The sequence below is a fragment of the Pseudophryne corroboree genome, chromosome 4, assembly GCF_028390025.1.
Source record: "Pseudophryne corroboree isolate aPseCor3 chromosome 4, aPseCor3.hap2, whole genome shotgun sequence".
Taxonomy (NCBI): domain Eukaryota; kingdom Metazoa; phylum Chordata; class Amphibia; order Anura; family Myobatrachidae; genus Pseudophryne; species Pseudophryne corroboree.
Window position 1 is genome coordinate 158,828,099 of NC_086447.1, and position 12,797 is coordinate 158,840,895.

Here is a 12,797-nt window from a genome sequence, read left to right on the forward strand (position 1 = left end):
CAAAGCCCTGACTACATCAAGCAACTTGGAGTCCTCCAAGTCACGAGTAGCCGCAGGCACCACAATAGGTTGGTTCAAATGAAAAGATGACACCACCTTCGGCAGAAATTGCGGACGAGTCCGTAATTCTGCCCTGTCCACATGGAAAACCAGATAGGGGCTTATACATGACAAAGCCGCCAATTCTGACACACGCCTAGCCGAAGCTAAGGCCAATAGCATGACCACTTTCCACGGGAGATACTTTAGCTCCGCGGTCTTAAGTGGCTCAAACCAGTGAGATTTCAGGAAACTCAACACCACGTTAAGATCCCAAGGTGCCACTGGTGGCACAAAAGGGGGCTGAATATGCAGCACTCCCTTTACAAACGTCTGAACTTCAGGAAGCGAAGCCAGTTCCTTTTGAAAGAAAATGGATAGGGCCGAAATCTGGACCTTTATGGACCCTAATTTTAAGCCCATAGTCACTCCTGACTGTAGGAAGTGCAGGAACCGGCCCAGCTGGAATTCCTCTGTAGGGGCCTTCCTGGCCTCACATCAAGCAACATATTTTCGCCATATACGGTGATAATGTTTTGCTGTCACGTCCTTCCTAGCCTTTATCAGCGTAGGAATAACTTCATCCGGAATGCCTTTCTCCGCTAGGATCCGGCGTTCAACCGCCATGCCGTCAAACGCAGCCGCGGTAAGTCTTGGAACAGACATGGCCCCTGTTGTAACAGATCCTGTCTGAGAGGCAGAGGCCATGGGTCCTCTGTGAGCATTTCTTGCAGTTCCGGGTACCAAGTCCTTCTTGGCCAATCCGGAACAATGAGTATTGTTCTCACTCTTTTTCTTACGATTCTCAGCACCTTGGGTATGAGAGGAAGAGGAGGAAACACATAGACCGACTGGAACACCCACGGTGTTACTAGTGCGTCCACAGCTATCGCCTGAGGGTCTCTTGACCTGGCGCAATACCTTTGTAGCTTTTTGTTGAGGCGGGATGCCATCATGTCCACCTGTGGCAGTTCCCAACGATTTGTAATCTGTGTGAAGACTTCTTGATGAAGTCCCCACTCTCCCGGGTGGAGGTCGTGCCTGCTGAGGAAGTCTGCTTCCCAGTTGTCCACTCCCGGAATGAACACTGCTGACAGTGCTTGCACGCGATTCTCCGCCCAACGAAGAATCCTGGTGGCTTCCGCCATCGCTACCCTGCTTCTTGTGCCGCCCTGGCGGTTTACATGAGCCACTGCGGTGAGGTTGTCTGACTGAATCAGCACCGGTTGGTTGCGAAGCAGAGGCTCCGCTTGACTCAGGGCGTTGTATATGGCCCTTAGTTCCAGGATATTGATGTCAGCCCCTGGAAGTTTCTTCCCTGAGTGACTGCCCCCCATCCTCGGAGGCTTGCATCCGTGGTCACCAGGACCCAGTCCTGTATGCCGAACCTGCGGCCCTCGAGAAGGTGAGCACTCTGCAGCCACCACAGAAGAGACACCCTGGCCCTGGGGGATAGGGTGATCAGCCGATGCATCTGAAGATGCGATCCGGACCACTTGTCCAACAGATCCCACTGAAAGGTCCTCGCGTGGAACCTGCCGAAGGGAATGGCTTTGTATGACGCCACCATCTTTCCCAGGACTCGCGTGCAGTGATGCACCGACACCTGTTTTGGTTTTAAGAGTTCTCGGACCAGAGTCACGAGCTCCTGAGCCTTCTACGCCGGGAGAAACACCTTTTTCTGGTCCGTGTCCAGAATCATGCCCAAGAAGGGCAGACGAGTCGTAGAAATCAGCTGCGACTTTGGAATATTCAAAATCCAGCCGTGCTGTTGCAACACTTCCTGAGAGTGTGCTACGCTGATCAGCAACTGCTCTCTGGACCTCGCCTTTATGAGGAGATCGTCCAAGTATGGGATAACTGCGACACCCTGCTTTCGGAGGAGCACCATCATTTCCGCCATTACCTTGGTAAATATTCTCGGTTCCGTGGAGAGACCAAACGGCAACGTCTGGAATTGGTAATGACAGTCCTGTACCACAAATCTGAGGTACTCCTGATGAGGTGGATAAATGGGGACATGCAGGTAAGCATCCTTTATGTCCAGAGACACCATAAAATCCCCCTCTTCCAGGCTTGCAATGACCGCTCTGAGCGATTCCATCTTGAACTTAAACCTTTTCAGGTAAATGTTCAGGGATTTTAAATTCAATATGGGTCTGATCGAACCGTCCGGTTTCGGAACCACAAACATTGTGGAATAGTAACCCCTTCCCTGTTGAGGGAGGGGAACCTGTACCACCACCTGCTGGAGATATAATTTGTGAATTGCCGCTAACACTACTTCCCTTTCTATGGGGGAAGCAGGCAGGGCTGATTTTAGGTAACGGTGAGGGGGCATCACTTCGAATTCCAGCTTGTATCCCTGAGACACAATCTGTATAGCCCAGGGATCCACCTGTGAGCCAACCCACTGGTGGCTGAATTATCGGAGACGCGCCCCCACCGCTCCCGGCTCCACCTGTGGAGCCCCAGCGTCATGCGGTGGATTTAGTGGAAGGCGGGGAGGACTTCTGTTCCTGGGAACTAGCTGTATGGTGCAGGTTCTTTCCTCTACCCCTGCCTCTGGCAAGAAAGGACGCACCTCTGACTTTCTTGCCTTTTTGTGATCGAAAGGACTGCATTTGATAATACGGTGCTCTCTTAGGCTGTGAGGGAATATATGGCAAAAAATTTGACTTCCCAGCTGTAGCTGTGGAAACTAGGTCCGAGAGACCGTCCCCAAACAATTCCTCACCCTTGTAAGGTAAAACCTCCATGTGCTCTTTAGAGTCGGCATCGCCTGTCCATTGCCGAGTCCACAGGACCCTTCTGGCAGAAATCGACATTGCATTTATTCTAGAGCCCAGTAGGCAAATGTCCCTCTGGGCATCCCTCATATACAGGGCAGCGTCTTTTATATGCCCCAGGGTCAGTAAAATAGTATCCTTGTCCAAGGTATCCAGTTCCTCAGACAGTATCTGTCCATGCTGCTACAGCACTACACATCCAGGCCGACGCAATTGCCGGCCGCAGTATGGTACCGGAATGTGTATAAACAGACTTCAGGATACCTTCCTGCTTCCTATCCGCAGGATCTTTTAGGGAGGCCGTATCCTGTGACGGCAGGGCCACCTTCTTATAGGCCCTACACACTGGACGATTTTTTGAAAGATATGAACGATCTCGTTCATAAATGAACGAGAACTCGTTCATATCTTTCAGTGTGGAGGCTCCAGCGATGAACGATGCGCGGTCCCGCGCTCGTTCATCGCTGGTCCCCCGTCGGCTGTGCATGTAGGCCAATATGGACGATCTCGTCCATATTGGCCTGCAGTTCTATGGAGCCGCGTGACGGGGGGAGTGAAGAAACTTCACTCCCCCCGTCACTGCCCCCCCGCCGCGTCGCTCGTCGGCCGTATCCGCCGTCGGGCAGCTCTGCGGCGGGTCGGCCAGTGTGTAGGGTCCCTTATATAAGCGTGTCAGAGCTTTGTCTACCCTAGGGGAGGATTCCCAGCGCATCCTGTCCGTTGGCGGGAAGGGGTACGCCATAAGTAACCTTTTGGAAATCAGTACTTTCCTATCAGGAGAATCCCAAGCTTTTTCACATAACTCATTTAACTCATGTGAAGGGGGAAAAGTCACCTCTTGCTTTTTTCCCCCAAACATATAAACCCTCTTGTCAGGGACAGGGTTTACCTCTGATATGTGCAATACATCCTTCATAGCTACAATCATGTAGCGGATGGCTTTAGCCATTTCAGGCTGCAATTTTGCATCATCGCCATCGACACTGGAGTCAGAATCCGTGTCGATATCTGTGTCAACAATATGGGATAGTGGGCGCTTCTGAGACCCTGACGGCCTCTGCGCTGTAGGATCAGGCATGGGCTGAGACCCCGACTGTCCCAAGGCTTCAGCTTTATCCAACCTTTTATGCAAGGAGTTTACATTATCATTTAACACCTTCCACATATCCATCCAATCAGGTGTCGGCGGGGACACCTCACTCATCTGCACCTGCTCTGCCTCCACATAGCCCTCCTCTTCAAACATGTCGACACAAACGTACCGACACACCACACACACAGGGAATGCTCTATATGAGGACAGGACCCCCACAAGGCTTTTTGGAGAGACAGAGAGAGAGAGTATGCCAGCACACACCCCAGCGCTATATGACCCAGGAATTACACAGTAACTTAGTGTTTACCCAGTAGCTGCTGTATATATGATTATTGCGCTAAATTTATGTGCCCCCCCTCTCTTTTTACCCTCTTTCTACCGTGAGTCTGCAGGGGAGAGCCTGGGGAGCTTCCTCTCAGCGGAGCTGTGGAGAGAAAATGGCACTGGTGAGTGCTTAGGAAGAAGCCCCGCCCCCTCAGCGCGGGCTTCTGTCCCGCGATTTGGTGTAAAAAAAATGGCGGGGGCTCATGCATATATACAGTGCCCAGCTGTATATATGCTGCTTTTGCCAGGAGGTACTCAATTGCTGCCCAGGGCGCCCACCCTTGCGCCCTGCACCCTACAGTGACCGGAGTGTGTGGGTTAGAGTGGGCGCAATGGCGCACAGCTGCAGTGCTGTGCGCTACCTCATGTGAAGACAGGAGTCTTCTGCCGCCAATTTTGACGTCTTCTTGCTTCATCCGCCGGCTTCTGTCTTCTGGCTCTGCGAGGGGGACGGCGGCGCGGCTCCGGGAACGGACGACCAAGGTTAAGTTCCTGTGTTCGAACCCTCTGGAGCTAATGGTGTCCAGTAGCCTAAGAAGCGCAACCTAGCCGCAGTTAGTAGGTTTGCTTCTCTCCCCTCAGTCCCACGTAGCAGAGAGTCTGTTGCCAGCAGAAACTCTCTGAAAATAAAAAAAACCTTACTAAAATACTTTCTTATTAGCAAGCTCAGGAGAGCTCACTAAAAGCACCCAGCTCTGTCCGGGCACAGATTCTAACTGAGGTCTGGAGGAGGGGCATAGAGGGAGGAGCCAGTGCACACCAGTAGTACTAATTCTTTCTTAGAGTGCCCAGTCTCCTGCGGAGCCCGTCTATTCCCCATGGTCCTTACGGAGTCCCCAGCATCCACTAGGACGTTAGAGAAAATGTAATTCCTTAGCTGCAAGAAATAAAATATATTTTATCATAACTTAGAAGTGACACCAATTTAGAAAAGCATCATCATTAACCTGATATACAATAGTGACTGGAAGAACCAGAATGTACAGTAGAAAGTAAGGGTCATTTAAGGCAAACAGCCCAGAGCAGTACAAAAGTCAGTGGGGCCTATTTATAATGGCACTTCTTATGTGTTTAGATCAGGGTCTCTCTATCAGGCCAGGGATCACAGAGCTACCACATGGGAAGACTGTATTAGACATTTTTTACAAACCTCCAACTATCTAGACAAAACAAATTATTTTATATCCATACAGGAATTGAAATGTCTCCACCGGAGAGGCGTGACCCCTACTGAAAGAATCTCTGGGAGGTATAAAGTGTAATACAGTCTCATCTCTTCTAGCAGTGATTCAGCTGATAACTTGCATGTTCTGAGAAGTGATATTAACTAAAAATTAAACAAAGTGCAAAAACACACAACTGTATGGATGGCCAATTTGGTTGTTTAAGATCAAACTGACCATAAGTCACAAAGTGACTGAACCCAAAACTACTGGCTGCCCAATCAGCATCTGATCACCGGCACTTAGCCTAAGAGCTAAACTCCCACAAATTAATTGAATTGTACCAACTGAGATCAGACCAATTAAGGGCAATATGCCTGCAACAGCACCTTATGTCTACCCTAAATCACCCCTACATTGGCCATTTTAGATCGCAGCCCCACAATGGTACATATTAAAATGCACATATTGAAGCTACCGTATGTATGGGTTTTGTGCACACAATGCCCATACACTGTGTCGGAACGCAACCCCTTTGAGACCCACAGGGTATGTCCATTTCCTGCTAATGCCAATCTGGCTACACATTCAGATCCTTATGTTAAGCACACGGGGCCCAATTCATGTATGTAAGTAAAGTTAAAGAGCAAGTAACACCCCTTTCAGACTTACCTCAATTTCACAGATTTTTGCCCATGGACGCGCATCAACCCAAGATTTGTGTATGTCTGAAAGGAAACAAGCCTGGGACTAAGTCCTGTGTCCCCAACCCTGCTCCTTACCAGGGTCGGACTGAGACTTGGGAAATTTTCAGCTTGCTAGACCCTACAATTTCCGATGTCTGAAAGGGGTACAACTGGGTAAAACCATGCTGCACTGCAGGTGGGGCAGATGTAACGTGCAGAGATTTAGATTTGGGTGGGGTGTGTTCAAACTGAAAGCTAAATTGCAGTGTAAAATGAAGCTGTCTGACATTTGAGGGCTACGTGCAAAAGCAGCCAGTATTTACCCTGCACCAAAATAAAAATATATAACCCACCCAAAATTAAACCTCTCTGTATATGTTACATCTGCCCCCTCTGCAGTGGAACATGGTTTAGCCAAGTTGTTTGCTTATTTGCTTTACTAACATGATTCAGGCTCACAGTACAGGCTGCCAGATTGTTACATTCTGTATATGGGAATTTTATTGCTCAGATAATTCTGAGGTTTTTTTGGCGTGTTTAAAAGTGAACATGTGTGAGTGACAAGGCAGCTCATAAGAGGCAATGTGCACAAACAAAACAAATTACGTTTTCTACCGCAATGACTAGATTTAAGTATATTTACTGTAATAATGGGGGAAAAATCCATTGATTCTAGAACTAACCTGCCATATACTGTGCATGTCCTGCAAACGTTCACCTGCCAGATCAAGACTGGTGTATGAAGTAATCTATCATTTTTGCTAAATGACCCGAAGAAAAAGGATTAGCTAAATCAATGTGATTGTACAGAAATATAATGATTCTGTAACAAAATATGGGCACACATGTTATAGGCAATAACAATATATAATCAAAATGTAAGTACAGACTCCTTTTCTACCATTTTGCAATCCCACCAAAAATGTCAAAACAACTGAAAGGCAACAAAACAGTGGAAGTGGAATACAAGAGTAGATGGAATTGGATTACAAATAAAATTGGAACTTGATTGACTCAGTCCAAGGGGGCAATTTAATTCAGTGCGACATTGTATAGTGTCAGGAATGAGCGCCCGGAGCCATTTAATTGTCTGCACCCAGCGCTTAAGTTAGGCGAGTCAGTTTACTGCGCCTAAAGTCAGGGGTTCAGTCGCGGTAAACGGCATTCTCCTACTTAAGTGCCCGACGAGATGCACGCGGTAAACCTCAGGAGGGTGTGAGCAGAAATCCTCTAGTCATGGGTTTACAGCGTGGATAATCTAATAGCGCATCCTGATGCTATTCAACATTGCACTCAACCCCCCCCCCCCCCCCCCCCCCCAAGTAGTGGCTAACATGGACAATACCTAACTGAGGTCAAAAATGTCACCCCTACCTGAGTAATAGATGTTCTCAGCATAGCAGTGACAATGACCCTCATTGGCTTTTCTGCTGTGTGTTCCACTTGTTTGACATTACCTTACAATTATCTGAAACATAAGCTCTAGATTTGAGGCCCACATTACATCAGTTAGAATCAGAATCAGCTTTATTGGCCAGGTGTACTCACGTACACTAGGAATTCTTTGTGGTACAATGCATCGCCAAGCAGCAACATGGAGGAAAAAACGTAGCATACATTACAAACATTACACATATGAGTTCATACTGCACATATGCAACTGTACAGTAGACATATTATACATTTAAGACTAAAAACTAAGGCTGCTTGGCAGAGCAGCACCGAGGCAGCCATCCGCGGCGCCAACTAGAACTCACACAATGCACATAATACAGAAGATTTAAGTATTACATCAAAAGATAAACCACACAGACAAAGACACAGAAAGAATAATGCATGATTGGTGTAGGCATTTTGAGTAATAACCTCCAGGGGTTGTGTATTCCACCATCACAAGGCACCAGGTGCGGCAGCCATCTTAGGCGCACTGCATAGGATTACCCAGGGTGGAATAGTCCACCCCTAGAAGAGAACACAAAATGGGGAGATTGCAGAGTCCTTAAGTTCAGAGTAGGGTTCCAATAAAAACATCATGTCCACGCATTTTTCATCCCATCCACAAGCGCACCAGATAAGGCAGCCATGTTGGGCGCACTACAAGGTTACACAGTGGGAGATGAGCCATATAGGGGCCAAATGCATGTATGGGAGAACTGACACGTGTGTAGGAGTATGCTATACCCTGCATGGAAAGATCCAAATGAAGCACACCCCGCCCACAGGGGAACCATCCGAGGCAGCCATGTTGGGCGCACTGCATAGGTTACTGCTGGCAGGGTGTGCAACCAATGGAGGTACACATTACGGGAATAGCACACAGTGGGGTGGAAGTACCGTGTAAGAAGAAAGAGAAGAGAAAGATACATTTGCAGGAAAACTGTACTAACATTGAGTGTTCTTATCATGCATTATTACCCTTTAAGGTTTGTTCCCTTTCTCATCCAGATATCATCTTCTCTGGGCATTTGGGAATTTCAAGAACTGATTGTGCTGGAGGAGGAAATACCACTATCTGAACCATCTCCTTAACTACTCCCCTGCAGAGATTAAAGGGTGACTCTACCATACACCTGCACATTAGTGGTCCACACTTTTCGGTCTGGCATTTTGGTCAGAGGGGTGAGTCCTGCTGCTGGTGTTACCACACTGTTGCAATGGCAACTCGCTCCCCTCACATACAGGGGCGAGTTAATTTAATCAACCCCACTGACCCTATGTTGTAGACACTAGTGATGACTGAAAACATTTGAGAACACAAACATAGATCAGTAGGGTAGGATGGTGGAGCTACTGCTTGGGCCACCTGATGCACTGTGGCACCTCCTGAACAAAACAAGCATCAGTAAGAAAAAAACAAACAAACAAACAAAAAAACAGTATTTTATCATAGGTCAGCCAATTCCACCTAAACATACATATTCAGTTCACTTTAAGGAGCAGGGGACAAATGCATTTACGAGCATCAAAAAGTTCATACCTGCAGACCTTTTTCTAAATGCATAAGCTACCTCATTTCTGGGATTTGTCCAGCCCTGATAAGAACACTAATAAAAAATGATGATAACTGGTGTGTAATCTCATTTCCTAACTTAATTGTGTGTCAACATCAAGCATTTTAAATGACAGATAGCTATGTAGATAATTTAGGATTCTGTGCATTTGTTTAGACACTCAACAGAAGCCGCTTGTACTAAAGTAGACCACACACTGGTCTCTATTCCAGACGACTGAACAGCTTATCTCTACATCAGTAAATAAACAACAACACAGACTTAACTAAAAAAACAACTCCGCTCTGTTATTATGCTTCGCTCTGTTATTATGCAAAAAATAAAAAGTAACCTTTACTAAAAGAAGCCCAAATAAAGCCCCTTCCAAGCTGTGCAGTGTTTTCAAGACACACTACCAATTCATTTGCGGAGGCCAAAGTTTGCACACGCCGAGTGCAGGTTATGGCATTTCTCAACGTAAACCCTCAATCTCCTTCAAAACGTGACCACAAAGCTGCAGCTTCCAGGACTGATTCGAAAGTATTGCAATGCATTGTGTTAGTTCAGACCAGCTTATTGTCCGTGTGCATTTTATCCATCAAAGCACCTTGATATATACAGTATAGAGAAGTTAACTGTATACACTGCATTCAATAACTTGAGCCTAAAATATAAAGCATACAGTAAAACGGATAAACATAAACGAGCGATTACCCAGCAGTACATGTAGCCAATAGGAAGCAGCCAGATCTGCAACCAATCTCTGGGCATTAGACAGCAATCTGACAGCAAGTACACAAGGACTAGCATCAGTTGTTAGCGCTCCATAAGACAGCAAATTTCATTACAAAAAAAATGAGACAAAAAAAAAGTTCAACAAACTCCGCAAGTGTTACTAGAGAGTCCACACACCCAGGACTAATGAGTTCTGACATCAACGTGACAATAGGTTTGTTTTTGTTATAAAATGGGATAACATCTTTTCCAGAGGTGTAGTTCTCAAATGGTTACACTCATGAGGACAATACAGCAACATGTTGCATCAATGTCCTCCAGAGATTGATCAGCTGTAGACTTGTGCTGGAACTGTTCCTGTACATGTCTACAACAGACCATGCTGATCAGCATCACCCTACTAAGTAGCGCAGAGATTTTCAACCTTTTACAACTCGCGGCACACTGAACAAGATTTAAATATTGCCACGGCAGACTCAAATATAATGGTGATGCATGGTGCAGTTGCGTGTCCTAGGATGTCATGTCGCAGCTTCTCCATAGGTAACGCCTGAGCCACATCTGAGAAAACCAGAAGAGACCAACACTGCCCGGGCCCAAAATTAGAACTAGCTCTGCAGCCACTAAACCCTCCAGTATTGATCGTTCCAGGGCCACAGTAGCGGCAAAACACTGACGGGCCTGGCTCTGCTTCTATGGCGGCACACCTGGAGACTGCTCAGGGCACAATAGTGTGCCATGGCACAGTGGTTGAAAAACACTGAAGTAGGGTGTACATAAATGGAATCTAGTGCCATGTATATGTCAAACCTGAGCATGTCCAACTAGATGCCAGCAATCACTATGTACAGTATAACTATGTACATGGCTATATTTAAAACAAGTGTAACAGTCTATGTACTCCTCAGGTGTACTGATGGAAAACTTGCTCTGTCCTTACAGGATGCAATTAGCACATTGCAGCATATAACATGGAGAATGCCGCCTGACCCCATAAACAGACAATGCGGATTCTGTAAAGTGAATACCTGACAGTATGCTATAATAGAAACATCACAGTGTGTGTGTGTGTGTGTGTGTGTGTGTGTGTGTGTGTGTATATATATATATATATACATACATACACACATACACACACACACACATACATACACGTTTGTATGACAGCAGCTGCACATAGGTATATATCAGAGGTCAGCAGCATGCACACAACGTGTGTGTGTGTGTGTGTGTGTGTGTGTGTGTGTGTGTGTGTGTGTGTGTGTGTGTCAGCAGCTACATGTAGGGGTGTACCAGGGGCATCAGCAGCTGGAGCCCTGTGTATACTATACCCCTGTGTGACAGCTGATGACAGGTGATATTAGCCAGTGAGTGACATAGCTGCTGCTGCTGAGAGGCTGCAGTGATGGGAGCCAGCCACAGCTGGAGAGCCCCGGCTCATAGCACTATGCACTCAGAGGTGTCACCGTGTCAGGGGTTAGTGTGCCCGCTGCGCGGTGTCCGGCACGGAGCTGGGTACCTGTGGCAGTGGCGGCCCCCGGTGCGTCCTCTCTCTCCGGGGTCCCCGTTGGATCTGCCGCTTTCTCACTCACATCCCCGGCTCCGCTGCCAGCCGTTGTCACGTGGTGTAGCATTGTCCACCACGCCCCCTCCCCATGTGTATGAGTCTGTGTGTATGTGTGCGTGTGTGCGCTGTGCACAGAAGGGCGTGACGGGTTCCCGGTGCTCGGCCAATCAGGTACCCGAGGGAGGCGCCGAGCTCTCAGCCCCGAGCCCGTGCGCGCGCCGCGTTGCCGCCCTTTTCTCGTGGTCTGTGAACGTAGTAACCCTTTGCTTGCCGCCTGAGTCACAGCGCCCACCATTGTTATTTATCATTAGCGCGCAAGGTGCCGGCGGTCTCTCGCAGCGAGATGTTCTGGTGTTGCTGTTGCTGTTGCACATAGTAACACACATTATAGCATACACTCAAAGTTCTACGTTTATGTTTTTTAAATGTATATAACTAGCAGCAGTGTGTACAGCGGAATATATACTATAGCTGGGGCACATAGCTGCCAGTCTGTGAGTTTCTGCAAATGGTATACAGACTCTTTCCCTTGTGTACGCCTGTGCGGCCGCATGTGCAGCGACTGTGACACCCACGTTTTCAGCCTGTGTCTGCTGCAATACCAATTGGCGCATCCATATACGCCAACATCGGTCGCACCCTTAAAATTGCACCATCCTTATGGCATGTGTAGTGTCTCCATCTGACCGCGGCCTCCGATGCTTTCGGCTTTGTGTCCGGTAACGCAGCCGCTAGCACTGACCCTCCTGCGACACTCCCATAACACGCCACTGACCGAAGCATTGTTGCACTAGTAGTCACCGCCCCGGAATGCTCATCACTTGTCCGCAACATTTCCCATCTGTCCCAATCGCACCAGCGCCTTATTGGCGTACATTCTATGGGGTCTATTCATACAGAAAACAATATCAGAATTGCTACTTATCACTATACATCGCATGACTTCGATGCGATGTATAGCTGTGATAAGTAGCAATTCTTGTATACTTACCCTTCCGACGATGCGCTGCGGTGTCTAGGGCTCCTGCGGTGAGGTCTCCAGCGGTCCTTCCCAGTGATGCGCGGGGTACAGCGGCGGGTCCCTTTGCGCATGCGCAGGGTGTTGACCTCCCGGCCGGCCGCAGTAGTTGCTGGGAGGTCGGGGGGCGGAGCCAGCGCGAGGTGCAGAGCAGCGATCAGGGAAGCATTGAGCTTCCCTGATGTCTCCGCACTACAGTTCAGGTTACGCCGTCCTGAGATGGCGAACCTGAACTCCATGGAGAAGCGGAAAGCAGTGCTTTCCGCACCTTCATGAATCGCACTCACCATACAAAGGTATGGTGATGCGATTCAGGCAGAGAGCGGGAGTACCGCTGGAGAAGTCAGAGACTTCTCCACGGTAACCCGCTCTGTGAATTGCGGTAAGCAG

General features: G+C 48.0%; 1 protein-coding gene across 1 annotated transcript in view; it reads right to left on the reverse strand.

Annotated features, from left to right (window-relative positions):
• Positions 1 to 11,489, reverse strand: part of PPP2R3A (protein phosphatase 2 regulatory subunit B''alpha) — a 411,391-nt gene extending 399,902 nt beyond the window's left edge. The window contains exon 1 of the mRNA XM_063915513.1: positions 11,342 to 11,489. The gene's annotated coding sequence lies outside the window, so the exon portion shown is untranslated. The remainder of the gene's footprint in view (positions 1 to 11,341) is intronic.
• Between the last annotated feature and the right edge of the window lie 1,308 nt (positions 11,490 to 12,797).